Source organism: Arachis hypogaea, chromosome 10 (assembly GCF_003086295.3).
Source record: "Arachis hypogaea cultivar Tifrunner chromosome 10, arahy.Tifrunner.gnm2.J5K5, whole genome shotgun sequence".
Taxonomy (NCBI): domain Eukaryota; kingdom Viridiplantae; phylum Streptophyta; class Magnoliopsida; order Fabales; family Fabaceae; genus Arachis; species Arachis hypogaea.
The window spans coordinates 36,261,314-36,267,319 of record NC_092045.1 but is presented as its reverse complement, the minus strand read 5'-3'; the positions used below and the strand labels follow the sequence as shown (position 1 = coordinate 36,267,319).

At 36.7% G+C, this 6,006-nt stretch overlaps 1 non-coding gene across 1 annotated transcript; it reads right to left on the bottom strand.

Moving 5' to 3' along the window:
- Positions 1 to 4,735: 4,735 nt before the first annotated feature.
- LOC112718787 (small nucleolar RNA R71) lies at positions 4,736 to 4,843 on the bottom strand. The gene has a single exon (XR_003161114.1). It is a non-coding gene; the product is annotated as a small nucleolar RNA R71 (small nucleolar RNA).
- Positions 4,844 to 6,006: the final 1,163 nt, after the last annotated feature.

Here is a 6,006-nt window from a genome sequence, read left to right as displayed (position 1 = left end):
ATATGTTTTGGGGGTTTTTTAATGTATAAGATAAAAAGCAAGAATAGTAAATGGTAAAAAGGAATAAACTAATAACTAGAAAAGCTCTTGGCAAGGTATGAGAACTGGAAGTCCTATCCCAGTTATCCTTATCAATTGTGATGAGAATTGAATTTTTCTCCCACTAAGTCAACCTCTAACTATGAAGGTAAGTCAAGTGGATGAATTAATTTTGATTCCTCAGGTCTGAGTCTTTCCTTGGGAAAGGCTAGAGTTATTGGAACTCGAATTAATTCTTGAAGAATTCCAACTTTTAGTCAACAATGAGTTTGACAACTCAAGAGTTACCAATTAATCAACCAAAGCCAAAAGGGAAGAAAATCTACTCGAATGAAAATAATTTGGATAGATCCCAAGCATCAATAACATAAATTAAAGAAAGCAATCATAAATCTGAAATACCTCAAATTATATTAAATAGAATATTCAAATCTAACATGGAAAAGTTCATAAATTAAATTGGAAAAATAAATAAAAGGAACATTGAACCCGAGAAGAAGATGAAATCCTAATCCTAATAGAAATCCTAATCCTAATCCTAAGAGAGAGGAGAGAACCTCTCTCTCTAAAAACTACATCTAAATTATGAAAAGTGAAATATGAACTGATATGAATTGATGTCCTGAGTCTCTACAAGTTCCCTGACTTTAATTTGTGTCTCTGGGCCAAAATCTGGTTCAAAACGCGGCCCGAAACTGTCTCTAGCGTATTCTATCATTTTTGCAGATCGCGCATGTCACGCGTACGCGTCGGTCATGTGTACGCGTCATTCATCAATTTTTCTCTCCACGCGTGCGCGTCAGGTATGCGCTCGCGTCGTTTGCGCGAACTCCGATCGACGCGTACGCGTCAAGCACGCGTTCGCGTCGATGTGATTTTGTCTAATTCACACGCACGCGTCAGCCATGCGTGCGCGTCGCTGTTCGCTGGTTGTCTCCTTTATTTCTTATGCTCCTTCCCTTTTTTGCAAGCTTCCTCTCCATTCTCTAAGCCATTCCTGCCCTATGAAGCCTAAAACACTTAACACACTTTTCACGGCATCGAATGGTATAAAGGAGAATAAAAATATACAATTAAAAGATCTTTAGGAAGCAAGTTTTCAATCATAGAACAATTTGGGAAGGAATTGTAAATACATGCTAATCATATGAATAAGTGGGTAGAAACTTGATAAAAACCACTCAATTAAACACAATATAAATCATAAAATAGTGGTTTATCATCCCTGTTAGCTTTTTCATTTTTTCTTTTGCTTAGAGAGCTTATTTATCAATGATAGCTTAGTGTCAAGTGTTGCAGCAGCCTTTTGGCTCAATTTTTCTCAACACTTCTTCACTACAGATACTTGGCTGACAATTCTTCTTAGGAACATTGATGCCCAACACCTTTTTGGGTTACTAAATGCTTTGTAACTAGGTTGCTTTTGATAATGGACTTTCGGTTGGTAATCCTGGATTAGTTAATCCAAGTTACCAAGTTTTAAAAGACTCCTCAGAACCTAATTGTCCAAGCAGATCCTAGTACAAGAAGCACCACAGACATATGTCCTAAGGTCCAAGCTATTGGTGTCTAGCCTTATTATTTGTTTCTTTCATTCTTGTTGGTAATTCTTGGCTTTTCTTTTCTTTTTCTTTCTTACTTTTCTTCATTATCCAGGGATTTCATTAATTGAAGGTTTTATCATAGCAACTAAGTTCACACTACAAAGGACATTCTATTCTGCAGCTTTTATATTGAGCTTATCATCTAATCAAGCAATTACCTCCACTGAACTTCATTCTAATTCCTACCACATTGGACAATCACATTCCATTTCAAACATTCTCTCTTATTGATGCAAAAGGGAAACAAGACATGAATTTAATGCAGATGAGTGATAACCAGCATAATGCAGATGCTAATGAGAAACCTACTAAGACATGAAAGTGCAGAACATAAAATAATTGGAGGGATATCATGTTTCAGATATGCATCATTCTTATTTAATTAAAACTATAAAAGGGACTCCACCACCTCTAGTTGTTATGCTCCTGTCCTTTGCTGGATTCTCCTTTCTTCTTTCGCTTCTTGTTTGTATCCTGGGGTTCTTCAACAGGGCACCTACGATCCTAAATGTGGTCTACCTAATTCCAGAGCCCAGCCTCCTTCAATCCATCTTGCATGTGTGTGATGAGCAGATAATTTATACGCTTTTTGGCATTGTTTTTAGTATGTTTTTAGTATATTTTAGTTAGTTTTTATAATATTTTTTTATTAGTTTTTATTTAAAATTCACTTTTCTAGACTTCACTATGAGTATGTGTGTTTTTCTGTGATTTCAGGTATTTTCTGGCTGAAATTGAGGGACCTGAGCAAAAATTTGATTCAGAGGCTGAAAAGGACTACAGATGCTGTTGGATTCTGACCTCCCTGCACTCGAAGTGGATTTTCTGGAGCTACAGATACCCAATTGGCGTGCTCTCAATTGCGTTGGCAAGTAGACATCCTGGGCTTTCCAGCAATGTATAATAGTCTTTACTTTTCCCGAGATTTGATGGCCCAAACCGGCGTTCCAAATCAGCTCAAGACTACCCGGCGTTAAACGCCGGAACTGGCACAAGTTTTTGGCGCCGTTGCTGGGGATTGTTTGAGTTTGGATAACTGACGGTTAAACTTGTTGCTTAGATTAGGTATTTTTCAGAATTTTTAAGAATGAATTCTAGAGTTTCAAGGTGATGTTCTTATCTTCACCAAAGCTGATTGATTCTCATCAATTTAGCTATTGAATGCAATGTCCTGCTGAAGCTTGGCTAGCCATGTCTAATTTCTTTAGACTAAAGCTTTAGACTAACATTGCATGATTTCTGGAATTCTTATTAAAAATTTTGAATCTCTTTATTTTCTTTTCCATATAATTTTCGAAAAATCCAAAAAAATTTACAAAGTCATAAAAATCAAAAAATATTTTATGTTTGAGTCTAGTGTCTCATTTTTGGTGTCAATTGCATGCATTCTTTGAATTCAATCATGTGTCTTCATTGATCTTCAAGTTGTTCTTGATGATTTCATTGCTCTGATCTTTAAATTCTCTTGTCTTGAGTGTTTTATTATTTCTCATATGCATTCTCAACTTGTTAGTGTCAGTAGTATAAAAACTTCTAAGTTTGGTGTCTTGCATGCATTGTATATTTGATCTTAGTTTCATTTTGATTATTCCTCATTATTAAAAATCAAAAAAAAAAATTAATTTGTGTCTTTTCAAGTCAATAATGCAGAGAATTGAAGATTCAGAACATACAGCAGAGGAATTACACAGAAAAAGCTGGGCATTCAAAATGCCCAGTGAGGAAGGAAAACTGGCGTTTAAACGCCAGCCAGGGTGCCTGGCTGGGCGTTTAACGCCCAAAAGGGTAGCATTTTGGGCGTTAAACGCCAGAATGGATACCATTCTAGGCATTTAACGCCAGAATGGATACCATTCTGGGCGTTTAACGCCAGAATGGCACAAGAGGGAAGATTTTGTTTTCAATGCAAATTTTTTTTCAAGTTTTCATAATTTTTCAAAATCAAATCTTTTTCAAATCATATCTTTTCAAAATTAATTTCTCTTCATTTTCAAAAATACTTGCTAACAATTAATGATTTGATTCAAACATTTCAATTATGTTGCCTTTTCTGTTGAGAAAGGTTTAATATTTGAATCATATATTTTCTTGTTAGCCAAGTCATTAAATTTAAAAATCAAATCTTTTTAAATTATTTTTCAATCATATCTTTTCAATCATATCTCTTTAAAACCATAACTTTTCAATCATATCTTTTTAATCACATCTTTTTCAAAATAGTTTTCAATCATATCTCTTTGATTTCCAATTTCAAAATCTTTTTCAAAATCACTTTATTTCTTTCTCAATCTTGGTTTTTGAAAATCAATTACCATTTTCCAAAATTTCTTTTAATTAATTCACTTTAATTTTCGAAAATTTCTTCCCCTCTTCTCACATCCTTCTATTTATGGACTAACACTCCTCCTCAATGCACAATTCGAACTCTATCTTTCTAAGTTCGAATTCTTCTACCTCTTCCTTCTATTTTACTTTTCCTCTGACACCTCAAGGAATCTCTATACTGTGACATAGAGGATTCCATATTTTCTTGTTCTCTTCTCTTTCATATGAGTAGGAGCAAAGACAAAAGCATTCTTGTTGAGGCTGACCCTGAACCTGAAAGGACCTTGAAGCAAAAGCTAAGAGAAGCTAAAGCACAACTCTTTGTAGAGGACCTAACAGAAATCTTCAAACAAGAAGAAGACGTGGCAGCCAAAAACAACAACAATGCAAACAATGCAAGGAAGGTGCTGGGTGACTTTACTGCACCCACTCCCGATTTCTATGGGAGAAGCATCTCTATCCCTACCATTGGAGCAAAAAACTTTGAGCTTAAGCCTCAATTAGTTTCTCTAATGCAACAGAATTGCAAGTTCCATGGACTTTCATTGGAAGATCCTCATCAGTTTTTAGCTGAGTTCTTACAAATCTGTGACACTGTCAAGACTAATGGGGTTGACCCTGAGGTGTACAGACTTATACTATTCCCTTTTGCTGTAAGAGACAGAGCTCGGATATGGTTGGACTCACAACCTAAAGAAAGCCTGAACTCTTGGGAAAAGCTAGTCAATGCCTTCTTGGCAAAGTTCTTTCCACCTCAAAAATTGAGTAAGCTTAGAGTGGAAGTCCAAACCTTCAGATAGAAGGAAGGTGAATCCCTCTATGAAGCTTGGGAAAGATACAAACAATTGATCAAAAAGTGTCCTTCTGACATGCTTTCTGAATGGAGCATCATAGGTATCTTCTATGATGGTCTGTCTGAACTGTCCAAGATGTCATTGAACAGCTCTGCTGGAGGATCTCTTCATCTGAAGAAGACGCCTGTAGAAGCTCAAGAACTCATTGAAATGGTTGTAAATAACCAATTCATGTACACTTCTGAAAGGAATCTTGTGAACAATGGGACAAATCAGAAGAAAGGAGTTCTTGAGATTGATACTCTGAATGCCATACTGGCTCAGAATAAAATATTGACTCAGCAAGTCAATATGATTTCTCAAAGTCTGTCTGGAATGCAAGCTGCACCAGGCAGTGCTAAGGATGCTTCATCTGAAGAAGAATCTTATGATCCTGAGAACAAGAGGTGAATTACATGGGAGAACCCTATGGAAACACCTATAATCCTTCATGGAGAAATCATCCAAATCTCTCATGGAAGGATCAATAGAGACCTCAACAAGGTTTCAACAACAATAATGGTGGAAGAAACAGGTTTAGCAATGGCAAGCCTTTTCTATCATCTTCTCAGCAACAGACAGAGAATTCTAAGCAGAGCTACTCTGACTTAGCAACCATGGTCTCTGATCTAATCAAAACTACTCAAAGTTTCATGACTAAAACAAGATCCTCCATTAGAAACTTGGAGGCACAAGTGGGTCAGCTGAGTAAGAAAGTTAATGAACTCCCTCCTAGTACTCTTCCAAGCAATACAGAATAGAATCCAAAAGGAGAGTGCAAGGCCATCAACATGGCCGAATTTGGAGAGGAGGAAGAGGAAGTGATCTCCACTGAGGAAGACCTTAATGGACATCCACTGGCCTCCAATGATTTCCCTAATGAGGAACCATGGGAATCTGAGGCTCACACTGAGACCATAGAAATTCCATTGGATTTACTTCTGCCATTCATGAGCTCTGATGAGTATTCTTCCTCTGAAGAGGATGAAGATGTCACTGAAGAGCAAGTTGCTAAGTACCTTGGAGCAATCATGAAGCTAAATGACAAGTTATTTGGTAATGAGACTTGGGAGGATGAAACCCTTTTGCTCACCAAAGAACTGGATGACTTGACTAGGCAGAAATTACCTCAAAAGAGACAGGACCCTGGGAAGTTCTCAATACCTTGTATTATAGGAACCATGACCTTTGAGAAGGCTCTGTGT